This window comes from Vicia villosa, unplaced genomic scaffold (genome assembly GCF_029867415.1).
Source record: "Vicia villosa cultivar HV-30 ecotype Madison, WI unplaced genomic scaffold, Vvil1.0 ctg.000020F_1_1_2_unsc, whole genome shotgun sequence".
Lineage (NCBI taxonomy): Eukaryota > Viridiplantae > Streptophyta > Magnoliopsida > Fabales > Fabaceae > Vicia > Vicia villosa.
This window is the reverse complement of record NW_026704950.1, coordinates 149,644-168,591: the sequence shown is the minus strand read 5'-3', so window position 1 is coordinate 168,591 and position 18,948 is coordinate 149,644. Positions and strand designations below refer to the sequence as shown.

Below are 18,948 nucleotides of genomic sequence, written 5' to 3'. Positions count from 1 at the left end.
AACCCTCAGGTTCCTATCACATAAAGAAGTCATATGACGGAAAAAAGGAATCCAACAATGTGGGGGCAATCCTAGTTAATCAGACATCAGCACTACAATAGAAGGATCAGCAAAAGCAACAGGGTGGCCAACGCCCCTGGAGGTCCAAGCCAAAACGATCATTTACCCCGTCGTACATGCCACTGTGTCAAGCTTTGCAACGTCTGCTCAGTTAGAATTTGGCAACTCTGCTACCTCCATACTCAGCTCCAGCTAACCCCGCTCCTGGGTACAAGCATCATGCTAGGTGCGCTTACCATTCAGATAGTCCTGGTCATGATACAGAGGATTGTGGGCCGTTGAAGCACAAGATCCAAGATTTGATTGAAGAAGGGCTCATTGAGTTCGAAGATACTCGCAAGTCTCATTGAGTTCTATTTTTCTTATTCTAATTCGTTGTTCTTCTTAATCGAATCAATCGATTACGAGGGGTAACGATATAAATTAATCCATAAAGTTATTAAAAAAATACTCTTATTCGTTATTAGTAATAATTGAATCGATCAATTAAAATAGGTAATGATACAATTTCAAATCTTTTAACTATGGTGATCGAATCTATTGATCATTGCGGTTAATAGTACAAAATTAAATCAGGGTTGTACGCCCAAATCTAAAACACACTAAACCACGACACTACGGATTTTCATCCTTTTCAATCAGGCAATTCAAAATGCCTTTCAAATCATAACTTCCAAAAACTACGACAGGCCATTCAAAAAGCCTTCAAACCATTCAAACCTCATACTAATTCAAAGGCGCACAACCCTTCCCCGAACTACGTAGACTCTGATCCTCCATAAGGAGGTACGTAGGCACTTGGCAACAAGGCGAGCCCCCTTCCCCATAAATCTTATTTTTTCCCGATTTGTTTTTCCTTAATTATTAACCCTTGAAAGCATAAACCTTACCTTAACACTCTTAGCCATAAAACTGTTAACCTTAGATTCAAAGCCATAGGAAAGGGTTGAGGGTGCCTAACACCTTCCCTCGACCTGAATATAGTATCTTACCCTGATCTCTTAACTGCACGAGGTTTCCTATTCGCGTTGGTAGAATAGGTGGCGACTCTAATCTTTAATTTTTTAGGGCAGGTTGCTACAATACGCTCTCGCTGTCCTTAAAACTATTGTCAAGTGTCCACTACTCGGTTTTTAAAACTCAAACTCTCGCTCTTTTGATTTCTAACCTTTGTCCGTTTTTACTCTCGTAACAAATGGCTTAATTTAATTATTGGAAACTTTAACCAGAAAAAGTGACTTTGATAAAATAATACTAGGCCAACTTGTTTCAGATCCCTTTTAGTTCGATTAGTTTACATACCGATATCTAATCGATTTAGCTAAACATACTTATTAAATTAAACATGCATAAAAATTCATAGTTCATATATTTAGACATATTCAATAATTTAAAAGCAAGAAATATAAAACTATAAATTAAATAAATGATAGAAACCAGAAAATAATACTAGAATTAATTCTTAAACTTCGAAAGTAACGGAGCACTCCACCACAGGCTGGCTGGATCTATTCTGGGAACTCTTGAATCGAAAGAAAAATAAGACAAGGAATAAAAAAGCAATTAAATCTAACGTAAGGTTAGACCAGTGAAAAGTACACAACAATTTTCCGGTGTAGAAATTGTTGTGAGAAAATATTATATGCTTAAGACCAAGAAACGAAAAAATAGAAAATTAAAATAAATTTGCAAACTACTATGAAATACGAATACTAAAATTTAAAAGCAATTGTTCGGTAAAAATGCCGACCCCTTTTGTTTGTCAAGTATGTTCCTTATATAGTGCTTACTTGCTAACTTCCATTTCCAAAATTGTAGGAAGTCGTGGTCTTAGTCTTTCTAAAATGTAGCAAATGAATTTTGGCTTTAAGTGCTTAGAAACGTGGCAAGAAAATAGGAGAATTGGAAAATGATGGAAACGGGCGCCCCTGTTGGACGATGTGGCAAGTGGATTGAAGAAAAGAAAGTGGGCCATCCTTACTTGGAGGCGTGCGCCTCAAGCATGAAGGTTGGAGGCGGGGGCCTCAAGGGCCAGAGACGGGCGTCTCCCCTTGGTGGGCTTCTTGGGCCTTCAACGTAATTCTTTTACTTCATTTCTTTTCTTTTTCTTCACCTCCCTTGTTGCTTTTTACCTCTCTTCCATTTCATTTGCTTTTTTTTTGAACCAATTTCTTCTCAATTTCTTCTTCTTTTATCAATCAATCTTTGCATAACCTAAATATCTGAAACAATGAAAATACCAGCACAATACTAAAATAGAATAAAATAATTAAAGGAAAATACTAATATTATTTATGAAATTTAAATCTAATATACGATACATTTTCGTGTTATCAATAATTTGAGCATTAGAGTCTCTACATAAGCTTTTAAATCTTTACTTATTAGATATTCTAAACCACAAAATTTCTTAAGATAATACTTCTCAAATTTTTCTCAGATATTTCTGACAGACTATCAGAGTTTTCTCATCTTTTACCAGGATATAATTCGTTCATTAGAATTAGCGCATTCCTGAATCTAATTTAAATCTCTTTTCATTGTAAAATGTAAGCAATGAGATTCAATGAGATATAGATATTCATATAATCATCATTATATTTCCCCCTTTTTTTGTCATAATAAAAAATTTTAAGACAAAATTAATTGATTTTAATCATGATTAAGCACAAGATAAGGAAGAGAGAGAGAGAGAGAGAGAGAGAGAGAGAGAGAGAGAGAGAGAGAGAGAGAGAGAGAGAGAGAGAGAGGGAGAGAGAGAGAAAGAGAAACAAAGAACAAATTTCATTTCATTAGAAAGAAAAAAAAATACAAACAACCAATCACACACATAAAAAAGAAGGAACAAAGACTTGAATTCTAATCAGCAAGCTTCAAGCTTTCTTCTAAATTCAGAAAATTTATCCAATCTTCATCATCACCTGAATCAACGTCAAACTTGAAAGGATTTTTCTTTACGGCTTTATCTTAGAAACATATGTCCTTCCTATTTTTTAAGTACCCGTAGTTGAACCAGATTTGAACATACTTTACGTAGGACCAGTACATTCAACATCTTTGGCTTCAAAAATAATTTTCTTTTTATCCGAATAGATTGTGTTGAAAGAACTGGGATTTGTGCCCCGCTTGGAAGAGCTAGAATGAACAATGGGATTTTCTACCCTTATTTTCTTGTTACTAGTAGACGTTTCAGATGCCATGAGAGAAGAAGGCTAGGTGAGGAATGTAAAGAAAAAGAAAACTGATGAAGGGATGAAGACGAAGGAAACAACAAAGACACTTAAAAAGGAGTATAGAAAACGTAATTGACAAGATAAATGATCTTGTTACATGACATATCACCCTTGAAAGACTTAGAGCAATTAAATAGATTATGAAACAAGAAATAAGAAGGTGGAAGGTCGTGCTTAACCAGATTTATTCTCAATTAAAGGTTTGTATCAACAATTCCATACATAAACATTATAGGGTAGGAAAATAAATATTTCAACTATTCTAAAAAAATTCCCACTGCTCGAGGTTAGTTTAAATTCATTGATATGATATAGGTGACAGAATTCAAATCATATACTTTTATTTTAGAACCTTTGAGTTAATGTTCTCATAGTCAAGAATACCAACAGGTTTTTGACTAGAGATATTTCTGACCAAGACATCTTCTAACTTGTAGAAGTATGTTTGATAGAAAAGCAAGCTTGCATAAGTTCAATTTTTATTTTCCACAAAAGTAGATAGAACATATAGTCAAGATTCATTCTAGATAAAACTCCATTTTCAGGTGTTTTAGAATGAACATAAATCTTTCTTCAGCTAAGGGTTTGTAAAGATATCAACCCATTGATGGTCTATATCTATAAATTTTAAAAGAAGATTCCCTTTCTAAACATGATCTCTCGTGAATTGATGCTTGATTTCTATGTGTTTAGCTCTTGAGTGTAAAATAAGATTCTTACTTAAGCAAATAGCAACAGTATTATTACAAAGATAGGAATGTTACTCTCGTATATCTGAAAGTCTTCTAATCGACTCTTCATATAGAGCATCTGAGTACTACACAGTGATGCTGATATATATATTCTGCTTCAGCAGTATATCATGCAATAGTTGATTGTCTTTTACTTGACCATGAGATAAGATTTTCACCCAGAAATTAACAGTTTCCAGAAGTGCTTTTGTGTTCAATTATATCTCCTGCATAGTCTGCATCACATAAACCCGATAGCTTGTATTCTAATGTTTTCTTATACATAGAGCCAAGATTAGTTGTTCCTTTTAGATACCTTAGGATTCTCTTAACAGCTGTTAAGTGGTTTTCCCTTGGATCTGATTGAAAGCGAGCACATAGACATACACTGAATAAAATATCTAGACGAGAAGCAGTCAGATATAGAAGAGAGCCTATCATACCATGATAGAGCTTCTGCCAAACCTTTGTTCTTACTTCTTCTTTTTTAAGAATACATGTAGGGTGCATAGGAGTCTTCACATGTTTGCTATCTGTCATGTCAAACTTCTTTAGAAGTTCTTTTGTATACTTGCTTTGATGAATGTAAGTAACTTCTGGAGTCTGATTGATTTGGATACCAAGAAAATACATTAATTCTTGCATTAAGCTCATTTTGAATTCAACCTGCATTAGCTTAGAAAATTCTTGACAAACAGAGGGATTAGCATAACCAAATATAATATCATCAACATAAATTTGGAATATCATAAGATCATTTCCAAAGTTCTTTCAGAAGAGAGTAGTATCCATTTCGCCTCTTGAGAAACCTTTCTCCAAAAGAAAAACATTTAATCTATTGTACCAAGCTCTGGGAGCTTGCTTTAGACCGTAAAGTGATTTCTTAAGTTTAAAAGCATGTTGAGGAAACTTGATACTTTCAAACCCATGAGGTTGGTGTACATATACTTCTTCAGAAATGTATTCGTTTAGAAACTATTTTTTAACATCCATTTGATATAAAATGATATTATTATTGACAACAAAAGAGATTAGGAGACGAATAGATTTAACTGGGCGACTGGAGAAAAGGTTTCATTGTAATCGATACCCTCTTGTTGATTATAACCTTGTGCAACCAATTGTGCCTTGTTTCTGACAACTCACCTTTTTCATTCGGTTTGTTTCTGAATACCCATTTATTTCCAATAACATGAATTACTTTGGGCTTAGGCACCATATCCCAAACATCATTTCTGGATAACTGATTTAGCTCTTCTTGCATTGCCAGAATCCATTCATTATCTTGAGGTGCTTCTTCACAAGAAGTTGGTTCTATCAGAGACACCAATCCCATAAGTGTTTCTTCAGAGCGTTTGAAAGTGGATCTTGTTCTAACAGGTGGTCGCGACAAAATGGGTATGTCTATGATTATGACTGCAAGTGCACAGTCTATCGCGTAGCTTTAAAGATTATCGAACCCAAAGGACTAAGAATCGACCTACGGTATTTAATTATTACTACGTAAATCTAAGGCTAATATCTGATTAATTAGGATCAGACGGGGGAAATAGGGAAATAGAATTAAATTAAATTATAGGGAAGATGCACCGGTATGTAATGGTCGGACGTCGGGGATTTAGTAAACTATCAACGCAATTCTTAATTCAAAATACTTTTCCATAGAAATCATTTGCTTAAAAACCTTCCTCTCACACTCTCGTGTTTATTGATTATGATCTTATTATTAAACCTAAGTGAGCGCTCTCGCTGTATCAATTAAAGTTTAAAATAATTTTTGAAAACAAATGAAGACTAATTAACCTTAAAGCGCTCTCGCTATATTTAAGGTTAATGCTTAATTTCTACTGTCCAGTTAAAATCTCAAACTCTCGTTTTTATTGATCCTAACTTCTATCGCTTTTTACTCTCGTAACAAAACGGTTTAATTAAGTGTTAGAAATTATAACCAGATAGATAAATTCTCATTGATAAAATTTGTTGATAGCGTTACTAGATTCCCTCAGTTATGTGACCTTACATACCGGTGTAAATTATTTAGCCGGACATAGTTTTAAATGACAGGGCAAAACAAATAAAATAGATAAACAACATTCCAGACATCAATTTATGGTTCAACATAGACAATAAATAATAAGGAATACAAGTAAAAATAATAAATACTAAAAATTGAAACCTGAATTAAAATTGCAGATCTGAAATTGTTAAACTGGTAGTACTAAGCTTTAATCCGGAACTGGAAATAAATTGTAGAAACAAAATCTACTCCTAAAACTAAAACTAAGTTCTGAAGCTCAAAAAGGAAATCGAAATGAAATGGTATTTCCGGTGTGGAAATCTATTGCTGAGACTGGTTGGGAAAAAGCCTTGAAACCTGGATGCAGAAGAAAAGTGACGGCAGTGGAGAAAAATCTTCGTCCTTCTTTCAAATCTTTTCTGAGTATTTATAACAATGCTTTAGGTTTAGGTTGAATCTTGAACTTGTTTTCAGAGTTGGCTTTACGGAGGAGAAAAATGAGGAGAAAGTATAGGGGTTGACGAAGCTCCTCTTCTGAGTGTGAGTGTGTGACTCACGTCACACACTAATTTAAGGGAGTGTTCCCTTCGGCAGGGGGAGGGAGTGCCGTTCGTCAGGGCCTCCTGATGGACGTTGGGATATTTGGTTTACAACACCAATATGGGCCTTGTTCTTCATATTTGCGCCCCCTATTTGCTTCTTTACCCTTATCACCCTTTTCTCTTCATTTTGTCTCCCTTTTCCGATTATTTTCCTAAGCAAGCCTGATTTAATTAAATACTTGAAACAAAGTAAAAATACCAGTGTAATACGAAATAAAGTAATATAATTGAAATAAAATAGGAAAATAATACATGTAAATTAAGCTAAATACACGATACATTTTCGTGTTATCAAACTCCCCTACACTTGAACTTTGCTTGCCCTTAAGCAAACAATCAGAAAAAATAGTTTAATCACGGGTCGTACACACATGCATGACAATCATCTCGATCCGTACGCGGTTGCAGTGAAACTTTGCTAGAGATATAGAAGCTCAATATGAACACCAAAGATACAATAGTGACACTAGACAACTCCAACTTATGCAACCCAATTCGAATCATGCTATTATAGCTCATCTAGTTCCTTTCGCTAAATTTTACCTGTTTTCATTCGAGCGCAATCACATTAAGCCCTTTATCTTCACACGCACATAGTAGAGTAACCGGTTAGTGATTCTGATCCTTATTAACACGGGGCTCTGACACATTTTTGTGGTACCCACTTCTTTTACTGATTGTAAGCTGCGGGGGATCGAACCGTAATTCGCCCTACCAAGGTCAATACCAGATACTTTTGAACCAACCGACAATAGGCTTCTTTATTGTAATTCGCGAGATACACATCCTTTGGGTTAAATGACCGGGCGAGGGTCACCTAGCTTAGTCAGTGTAATCTTTTAATTTTCATTAAAAAATTCCAGGATCATTCACTTATATCCATCGACTCTCTACGTAGTTTGTGTTTAAGACGGTGCCGACTGCTGAATAAACTACTCGAAGCTACTTTAAAGCTAGAGGTTAAAGATTTGGGATAATAGGTACTCAAATCGATCTTGCATAATTCGGGGTTCTAGAGTGTCAAGACTGTAGCAATTTTGTTTAATAGTGCTTCAGTTTCTAACATATCTTTAAATTGTGTATCCTTGTACTTTTCGAGCGTGTCAGGCTATACATATAAAAAGAATTTATGGTTCAAGTAGATGGAGAATTCGACAAACGGAAAGATACTCGCATATATGAACTTAAAGTACATGGATAGAAATGACAGAAAAGTGAAATATTTTTTTTAGGGTAATAACTAGAAATACTAGAAATTTAAATCTACCAAAAATGTAAAATAAAAGCAGGAAGCTTCCTCCCCCACACTTAAACTTTGTGTTGTCCTCAATGCGACTTCGTGTGGTAGAAATGGTAAAAACTCATTCCTCGTTTCCTCTTCCTCGCGCTCGGCCTCAGGTACGTGCTCTACCTCCCCTTCGTCCTTCCTCGACGTCTCTAGGCGGAACTATCCTAGCATGATACACATAATCATGTAAGCCCACAACACGGTATGTCAAACCACACATTTCTTCCGTGAGGTTTGCAATGCTTTGATCATTCCAATATGCATAATCATGTTGATCTCTTTGCATCTGACGCATCAGCGCCATTATTTCATTCTGCCCCGCTTCAATCCTCTGATGACACTGAGTTTCTTCCTCGTGGTTGCGCATCATCTCTCTATACACGTCATCTAGTGTGACTGGGTGATTCCTTCCTTGGGGTTGATGTCCAGATGATCCAACAACATTCTAGGTTGGGGGTTTTCATTAGGCTGAGGCTCTTGTTGATCCATTTCCTATTCGATTTCATCAACATTATTTTCATTGTTCTGGTTATCTTGTATGTTCTCCCCAGGAGCCGGTGCGTCAAGGTCATAGAGCCAGTTGTTTCTGCGGTCTATTTTGGTGATCTCGTTGTTTGGCAATATAACACTGCGAACTTCCTTGTTTCGTACCATGAGGTTGAATCTTTCGTCCTCTCTTTCCTTGATGAGGCGACCAGCCCTGCAGTTGTTGATGTCCATAAAAATAGCCGGTAAAGACGGCAGATTTTGTAGCCTATCTCTTAAATCAAGGGCTCGAGCTATACCGGTAACAAGCCATCCTACACAAAATGGTGTGTTTCCTTCTCTTGACACAAGGGATTGAATGTGAGCCATGAGGAAAGTACTGGCATCGATCCGATTGTTGGAGAAAGCACAATAAAAAAAGTATAACTCCTTGGCATTGACCTTGTTGTTGTTGGTCCTTCCGAAGATCATGTTGGCTAAGATGCGGTGGAAGTAACGCATGACCGGATTATGAATATGAGAAGAAAAACGCATGTCAGGAGCAACATTTTCGTTACCGGTCACTCTCTGCCATACAGCATTCGATGTTCTTTGCCAGTCAAGCTCAGGCCGAATTCTATAATTGACTCCCTCATCACGTGTGAATTGAAAAATTGCACTCAAGTTGTCTTGATTCATGGTGTACTCTCAGTTAAACAGTCAGAAGGTAGCGGTTCGGATGAGACTATGAGAAGTGTCGGTAGGTGTGTGGTAAATATACGAACTTAGAAATTCCAAGGTTAACGCCTCATATGTGGGCAAGTTCAGTGTGCTTACAAATGATAAACCCGTTTTATTGAGCAACATTCGCAAACCGCCGAACAGCCCCAAACTTTGCAAACTTTCGACATGGGCGAATCTTGTTGACACCACCCCTCTCTGAGAAAAATTTCGGTAACGCGTGCGTTGAAGTTTACTCGCTTCTCCATTCCAAAAAATAACACCTGGGAATTCAGCTTCTCCTTCGTTTTGTTGGTTTAGATTAGCCATAATAGTTACTCTGCAGAGGTTATGAAAAATTGGTAATAGGAGTAGCAGGAACAAAAAGGTTGATGCTTATGGCTCTGTTGCAGTGAAATTTATATAGGAATGTGAAGTTTGGAAATGAATTGAATGGGTGGTAAATGGAAATTAATGAGAGGGTTGAAAGAAGATGAAAAGATTGGAGTAAATGAGTAACTCGGTGGAGGAAGTTTGAATAGAACCGGAAAATTGAAGTGAGAATGCAAGCAAACATTTTGCTGCATTTAAAGCAAGTGACGAACGTCACTTTATGGGTCCTGACGGATGGCAGGAATGCGTGAAGAAGAAAAAAAATAGTACACCTCTGCGTGTTGGTTCAGTGTGCAGAGATTCCATTCAGCCTTTTGACCAATGCTGCATGAATTCTATTGGACCATCATGAAAATGGCATAAACAACTTTGACTAGGAGTCAAAGTATATAGCCGAGTGTATATATAAACTCAGTAGCCAATATAAATTCAATCTAGCCTATACCAGTGATAATTAATAGCAGTAGCAGTGTATAGGTATCAGACTAAAAAAATTTGTGTTTAAGCAGATATAGCAATGCAGTGTAATTTATCTCTAATAATAGCAATAATTAGCAGCAAATATTATTGTCATATTAGCAGAAAAAGAAAATTTTAACAATGCACACACAAAATAGATAACAGAAGAAATATAGCAGAGAAAATAAAAACCAGAATAAAGAAAACAGTTGAATTAAATTTCATTAAAACCAAAAACTTCAAATTAAAATTAGTCTGAAAATTAAAATACTAACTAAATAAAATACTAAAACTGAAATACTGAAAAATAAAACTACTAAAAACGGGAAATCCTAACTAAGTATTTCCTTCCCTACACTTAAACTAGACGATGTCCTCATTGTCAAAATGTAAGAGTTAGAAATCCAAACTAAAGGTCTTCAGTTAACCACTTTTAGGAGCAGGAACAGACTGAAAATGCTGATATAAACTGTCTAGATTTGCTGTGACTGTAACACCCTTCTAACCCCGCGGCAATTTAAATGAATATATCAGAGTAAAAACATAAACACAAGGGTGCCACAATTATTTAAAATAAATGAACCAATCATGGTCAAGGTCATGCTTCATTAGGAAACGATTTAACAAAACACAATTATGTTTATCACAGCGGAATAAGAAACATCATCAACGTAATCAAATGGAAATATAATCCAACACCAAATAAAATAGAGAATTATCATAAATCTCTATAACTATCGTTCCCCAGTGTTACAAGATCAGAGCATGACCGACACGACCCAACATAAACGGATAAACTCTACGAGTCATCCTCACCAAGCACTAATGCCGCTACTCCTCAATCTGAAAATGACAACATGTAAGGGTGAGTCTCATTCTCAATTAGTAAATATTATGCAATTCATAAGCAACAAGCATCATAATATACCGTTCACCGAATTATACACATTCAGATTCACATATATTATTCATCGAATCACAAAATAATAGATTACGATACAAAACACAGAAATCCACACAATCATGCTATGACAAAATGCATATGACACAACTGACACTATGCATGTGGTACCAAAATTCGTGAATCACATTCATAGGACTTCTCTCCTCGATACTGCCCTTTAATCACTCACACCCCACATGGGCACACGATTAACCTCATCGCTCTCACCCCCATGGGCACAAGATGACTTCTTACTAATCTCCGCACAATGGGAATTAGCCACCAACGATCCACTCATCAACGAGATCCATCATCAAATGCATATGAATGAATGAAACACACATAACATACTTAAAACATCACCGAATCACGATGAACAACTCACCTCAACACCATATCACCGAATAAGTATGTACATGTTTTCAACATCATTCAAATAACCATGCATTCATCACAATCACGATATTAATCACAACCAATTCATCATCACATCAAACACATTGTCACACCTATCTCATATGCACACAATGTTCAATTCTCATCAAGTAATTAAATCGAGTTTTAAAGAAATAAAGTCGGCCATCGCCCATATTCATCATTCATCATATAAAACATTTAATTACTTGCACAACGCCCAAAACGGCACTAAGAAATGATACACGGATCAAAAGATACGTTATTTTAAGTTTTAGAAAAATTCACACACAGCAAGGTTCGCTCAGCGAAGCAAGACAGAACCGAATCTTTCAGACCTCCGCTCAGCGGGACTCTAGCGACGTCCAACAGAAGCAATCTACGTTAGGACCTCCGCTCAGCGGACCCCCTCCACTCAGCGGACCTGCGATTTCAGCAAACCCCAAGTCTGCGACAGACCCTGCGATTTCACACCCTTTTCACCCAAAAACGATTCCAGACATCACATACAGGCATACAATCATCATATATTCAATTATACACCACAAAACATCATTTAAACGCATTATTAACCAAATAGTTCACACAATTATCATCAATTCAATCCAATTATAACAACCTAACCTAACAACCCCAATGTCTAATTGAATCAAACCATACATCAATCTACCTATTACCTAAGACCACATAAGAGATACTAAAAGGAAGAGTCCCCCCTTACCTCGATGAATCTCTTGAATGCTCTCCTTCCGGTTCCACGTTCTTGCCTCTTTCTCTTCTCTTGCCCTTTTCACGTGTTCTTCCTTTTTCCCCAAATGGTTCCTTTTTCTTATTTTATGAAAAATAAAATAAAATAAATTAACCACAACTTAGTAAAAGGCCTAACCAATTAGCACCCCTCTTTTACTAACATCACACCATAAGCCCAATAGCTCTTACTCCATCATTTTCCAATTAAATCCAAATAAAATACTAAAATTCCAATTATTTAATTTAAATCCAAATTAAATTAATAAACTGAAATTATGGGATGTTACAGTGACTAAATCCATAAATCCGTGGAAATCTCCTCGGAGTCTCCGTAAGTCAGTACGAAGTACAGCAACATCGTTCCGAAGGGTCTCAATAGCAGTAGTATGGTCAACCATAGGCACATCTTCATCAGGTGTAACATCAATATCGTTGTAGCCAGGCGGTGTCATTGGATCACTTTCTTCCTTCTCGGGATCAGTTTCACCTTGTCCTTCCAAGTCATATAACGAGTTTTCTTTCTTGTGCACACTTGTGTACCTAATGCAAGGTAAGGCAAAATGACGAACAGTCTCATAGTTCACTAAAAGCTGATAAGGCGGAGTATCATAATTACTTATCAAGCCTTTGTTGAAGCAAAATTTGACGTCCATGGAATTGAATCCTCCATAAGGAATCAATCTAGCAAGCGGTGTTCTTAAGGACAGGGCACGTGCGATCTTAGTGACTAGACCACCTACAAGGATAGGACCAAGGGTATCTTGGGCTATAACGGCCATCCTAGAAAGAATGAAATATATGCCTACAACTAGTCTGGATTAGAAAACACACATCATGATGCACAGTTCATCCTTAGTCACCGAGGTATCGCCTAAAGGTTTTCCAAAAAGAGTAAAAGCTAGTATCATGTGGAAATACCTAATGGAGGGATTATGGATTTCCGAAGAGACTCGTACATCATTCTGATCTTTACCAGATATAGTACTCCAAAAGTAGTCAACTATGTTATCAGGGAAATACTCATCATCAACTTCCATTAAAGCATCCATGCTTTTAGGAAATCCTAGTAACTCAGCCAACTGACGTGTGGTGAAACGGTAGATGAAACCAAACAGCCTGAATGAAACTCTTCCTCTGTTGAATCCTAATCCAAGCCCCGGATCATATCGAAGGGAACTTAGAAACTCTAAAGTCAGGTTACGGAAAGTGGGTGTACGGCTGGTAAGGATATCTCCCCAACCAATCTGATTAAGCATAAAGTGCACACTTTCCCTGATACCTAGAACAGTCAGAGTCACATCATGCGAAAAAGTAGTGAACCCCATCTTACGCTGTGTCAGAATCTCATAACGTCTCTGCTGAGCCTCACTCCCAAAAGTAACTACCATATCATCAGTAAAGTCCATCTCTAAAGTTAGAAAAGAGGTTAGTACTCTGGATGTTTTTAAAATCATAATGAACTTTAAGTTAGTATCATTTATTAAAACAAATGGAGTTAGTATTTTGAAAAATAAATGTAGAATAAAAAGAAAATAACTTTTAATTAAAATTTTAAAGTTAAGACAATTTAAAAGAATGTTAAAGTTAAAAGGTGGGTTGTCTCCCACGAAAGCACTTTGTTTAACGTCGCAAGCTCGATGAATCGACGGTTAGTTTTTTGACTCGACGATTAACTCTGCGAGTTTAAGACTATCAATATAGTCTTTGTTCTCAACAATGTGATAATGTTTTAGTCGCTGCCCATTTACAATGAAGTTATCGGTTGATTTTCCTTTAATTTTGACAACGCCATTTGGAAATACCTTAGTAACTTCGAATGGACCAGACCATCTTGAACGAAGTTTTCCTGGAAATGGCTTAAGTCGAGAATTGAACAATAGCACCACATCTCCTACGTTGAATTCCTTCCTAGAGATGTGCTTATCGTGCCACTTCTTTGTTCTTTCTTTGTAAATCTTAGCATTCTCGTAGGCATATAATCTAATCTCTTCCAATTCGTTGATATATACTAGTCTCCTTTCGCCTGCGGCAGTGTAACTTAAATTTAAGGTCTGTATGGCCCAATAAGCTTTGTGCTCGAGTTCTACCGGTAAATGACATGATTTACTGTACACTAATTTGAAAGGTGTGGTTCCTATAGGTGTCTTGTAGGCGGTTCTATATGCCCACAATGCTTCGTGTAGCTTAGACGAACAATCCTTCCTAGATGTGGCAATAGTCCTTTCAAGTATTTGCTTAATTTGTCTATTCGAGACTTCAACTTGTCCACTCGTTTGTAGGTGGTAAGGTGTTGCTACACGGTGTCGGACTCCATACTTTACTAAAAGTTTTTCAAAGATTTTGGATATGAAGTAGGATCCTCCATCGCTGATAACCAATCTTGGTACACCAAATCTCGGGAAGATTATATTTTTGAACAGCTTAATTACTACGTGTGCATCGTTTGTTGGTGAGGCTATAGCTTCTATCCCTTTAGACACGTAATCGACAGCAACAAGTATGTAGTTATTTCCCAAAGAATACGGAAAAGGTCCCATAAAATCAATTCCCCACACATCAAAGATTTCTACTTCCAAAATACCCTTTTGAGGCATCTCATCTCGCCTAGATATGTTTCCAGTGCGTTGACAACGGTCACAATTTTTAACAGCGATGTGAACATCCTTCCACAGGTTGGGCCAAAAGAGACCAGCTTGTAAAATTTTTGCGCACGTCTTTGATGTGCTTGCATGCCCACCGTAAGGGGCATCATGGCAATGATGTATTATGCTTTATATTTCTCCTTCCAAAACACATCGGCGGAAAATTCCATTAGCGCCTCTATTAAATAGTAAAGGTTCATCCCAATAGTATTGTTTAAGATCGTGGAAGAACTTCTTCTTTTGTTGATAAGTCAAGTCAGGAGGAAGCACTCCCGCCGCTAAGTAATTCATAAAGTCAGCATACCATGGAAGTGTGGTTTCGGTGATTAACGTTTTAACAGCTTCGGTTTGCGCTTTAGGTTGTTCCAATGTATCGCTTTCGGATTCTAATTGTGCTATTAAACATTCATAAGGGAAATCATTGTTAATTGGTGTTTCTTCAGGTTTAAGACCTTCCATCCTAGATAAATGGTCAGCTAATACGTTCTCGGCTCCTTTTTTATCCTTGATTTCAAAATCAGACTCTTGCAACAGTAGGATCCACCTTAACAGTCTAGGTTTTGCATCTTGTTTAGCTAGTAGATACCTAATGGATGCATGATCGGTGTAGACTATTATCTTTGCTCCTATCAAATAGGAACAAAATCTATCTAACTTGAAGACCACGGCCAAGAGTTCTTTTTCGGTTGTAGCGTAATTCATCTGTGCATGGTCCAAGGTTCTACTTGCGTAGTATATTGCGTGGAGTTTTTTATCTTTCCTTTGGCCTAAGACTGCTCCTACGGCATAGTCACTTGCATCGCACATAATTTCAAACGGTAACTCCCAATCGGGTGGTTGCATTATGGGTGCAGATATAAGGGTTGTCTTTAATATTTCAAAGGCTTTTAAACATTCATCATTGAAATTAAACTTGATTTCTTTCATTAAGAGGTTTGTCAAAGGTTTAGAGATCTTAGAAAAGTCCTTTATAAATCGTCTGTAGAAACCGGCGTGTCCTAAGAAACTCCGTATTTCTCTAACCGTTTTTGGGGGTTGGAGGTTCTCTATAACTTAGATCTTTGCTTTATCGACTTCAATCCCCCTTTCGGAGACGACATGTCCAAGTACAATTCCTTGTTTAACCATAAAATGACCCTTCTCCTAGTTTAGGACGAGGTTAACTTGTACACATATGTCCAATACTTTTTCTAGATTTGAAAGGCATCCCTCGAAATCCTCCCCACATACAGAGAAGTCTTCCATAAAGACTTCCATGATGTTGTCTATGTAGTCAGTGAAAATTGACATCATGCATCTCTGAAATGTTGCAGGGGCGTTACATAGTTCGAACGACATTCGTCTATAAGTGAATGTTCCATAAGGGCATGTGAAGGTTGTTTTCTCTTGGTCATCAGGGTGAATTGGGATTTGGAAGAATCTCGAGTAACCATCCAGGTAGCAGTAATAAGAATGCTTTGCTAAACATTTGAGCATTTGATCAATAAAGGGCAGAGGAAAATGGTGTTTCCGCGTGACCTTGTTCAATTTACGATAATCAATACACATTCTCCCACCAGTTACCACTCTTTCAGCGATAGATTCGCCTGACTTGTTTATGGTAACAGTGATGCCTCCTTTCTTTGGTACACAATGGACCGGACTTACCCACTGACTATCAGAGATTGGATATATAGTTCCTGCATATAGAATTTTGGTGACTTCATCTTTAACTACTGTGCTCAGGATTGGGTTGATCCTCCTTTGATGTTCCCTAGAGGATTTGCAATCTTCTTCCAACATGATGCGATGCATACATATGGAAGGATTTTTTCCTTTCAGATCGGCAATGTTATATCCTAACGCAGATGGGTATTTTCTTAGCACTTGTAACAGTTTTTCAGTCTCTGTTCCTCCTAACTCTACGTTGACTATTACTGGTCTTTTGAGCTCATTGTCTAGGAATTCATATCTAAGTGTCTTGGGTAATGGTTTAAGGTCCAAGGTTGGTTGCTTAGGGCAAGGCATATGGTTGGGTGTTAAAGCTAGGCATTCGCTTAAGCTATCGTCTCGATATTCTGAATGCCAATTGTCATCTTTGAAAATCAGGGGCATTGGAATCTTTATAACATCAGAGTAAGATTCTTCTGATAATCCTATCTCTCTTATACATTCATCAATAACGTCCACCAGATAGCATGTATCTTCTATAGCTGGGGCTTGAAGGAATTGTGTTAGAATAAATTCGACCTTCTCTTCACCTACTTCGAATGTCAACTTGCCTTTCTTTACGTCTTTAATAGCTCCAGCGGTGGCCAGAAACGGTCTTCCTAAGATTATAGGGGTAATGACGTCTTCCTTTATGTCCATAATTATGAAATCCGTAGGGATGTAAAATTGTCTGATGCGGACGGGCACGTTTTCAAGAACACCTACAGGATACTTAACGAAATGGTCTGCTAGTTGAACTGACATCTTGGTTGGTCTTAGCTCTCCCATATTAAGCTTCTCGCAAATGGACAAAGGCATTAGGCTAATACTAGCTCCTAAGTCGCACAGAGCTTTGTCTATGACAAATTTTCCTATATTGCAGGGTATGGAGAAACTCCATGGGTCTTTCAGCTTAGGTGGCATTTTATTTTGAATTATTGCACTGCATTCAGTAGTGAGTGTTATGGTCTCATTGTCTTCTATCTTTTTCTTATTTTATAGGATTTCTTTGAGAAATTTAGCATAAGAGGGAATTTGTGTAATAGCTTCTTTAAAAGGAATTGTAATGTTTAACTGTTTAAGAAGTTCAACAAATTTCTTAAACTGCCCTATGCTTTTAGATTTTCCGAATCTTTGAGGGTACGGGTTAGGTTGTTTATAGGGTGGTGGAGGTACGTAGGGCGCTTCTTTTTCATCCGTCTAGCCATCCTTGTCCTCTTTCTCTTTTGGGTTACTTGATTTATCTTTGGGTCCACTTTCCTCCTCAGTTGTTTTACTGGGGCTTTGGAACATAGCAGGGTTTTTAAGTCTAGGGCACTTGGTTCGCCCATCTCTTTACCACTTCGTAGAATAATAGCATGAGCATGTCCTTTTGGATTCAGTTGTGGTTGTCCATGAAACGTCCCGGCAGGTGCGGCAGTAGGTGCTTGCTATTGTTCCACTTGAGAGATTTGTGTTTCAAGCATCTTGTTGTGAGTGGCTAACGCGTCTACTTTAGTTGCCAACTATTTGATTTTCTCATTGGTGTGTACGTTTTGGTTTAGGAAGTCCTTATTAGTCTGATTTTGAGTGGCTATAAAATTTTCCATCATTAGTTCTAGGTTAGATTTCCTAGGGACATTAGGAGCAGCTAAGGGTGCCTTTTGATATCCAGGTGGTATACTAGATGATTGGCCCGACGCATATAAAGCATTATTGTTCTTATAGGAAACATTAGGGTGATTTTTCCATCCTGGGTTATGTGTATTCGAGTACGGGTTTCCTTGAGCATAGTTTACTGGTTTGGGGGAAACTCCTTCCAAAAGATGGAACTCAGGGGCAGCATGTCCAGACTTCCCGCATATTTCGCAGTTGGGGGCTACAGCAGCCACGACGGCTACAGGTGCTACAGTCAAGTTTTTGATATTCTTAGTTAGGGCATCAACTTTGGCATTAACACGGTCAAGGCTGCTTATCTCGTACATACCACTCTTCGTTGAAGATTTCTCACCAGAAGTTCTCTCTGACGGAGTTCTCTCGCTTCCCCACTGATGATGATTTTGAGCCATACTCTCGATAAGTGCATAGGCATCGGCATATGCTTTGTCCATCAGTGCGCTGCCTACAGCGGCGTCAATTGTAAGTCTCGTGTTGTATAGGAGACCATTTTAGAAGGTATGGATAATTAACCATTCTTCTAATCTGTGATGTGGACAGAGCCTCAGCATGTCCTTGTATCTCTCCCACGCTCCGAAAAGAGACTCGTTGTCTTTTTGTCTAAACCCATTGATCTGGGCTCTTAGCATGGCGGTCTTGCTAGGTGGAAAATATCGCGCCAAGAAGACTTTCTTCAGTTCATTCCAGGTAGTGACTGAATTGGCGGGTAAAGACTGGAGCCAAGCTCTAGCTCTATCCCTCAGCAAAAATGGAAAAAGGCGTAGTCGGATAGCTTTGGAACTGACACCATTTGCTTTTACAGTGTATGCGTATTGTAAGAACACTGACAAATGAATATTAGGGTCTTCCGTCAGACTCCTAGAAAATTGACTTTGTTGTACTGCTT

General features: G+C 37.5%; 1 non-coding gene across 1 annotated transcript; it reads left to right on the top strand.

Annotated features, from left to right (window-relative positions):
• Positions 1-18,584: 18,584 nt before the first annotated feature.
• On the top strand, positions 18,585-18,691 carry LOC131621969 (small nucleolar RNA R71). Its single transcript, XR_009289721.1, has one exon. It is a non-coding gene; the product is annotated as a small nucleolar RNA R71 (small nucleolar RNA).
• Positions 18,692-18,948: the final 257 nt, after the last annotated feature.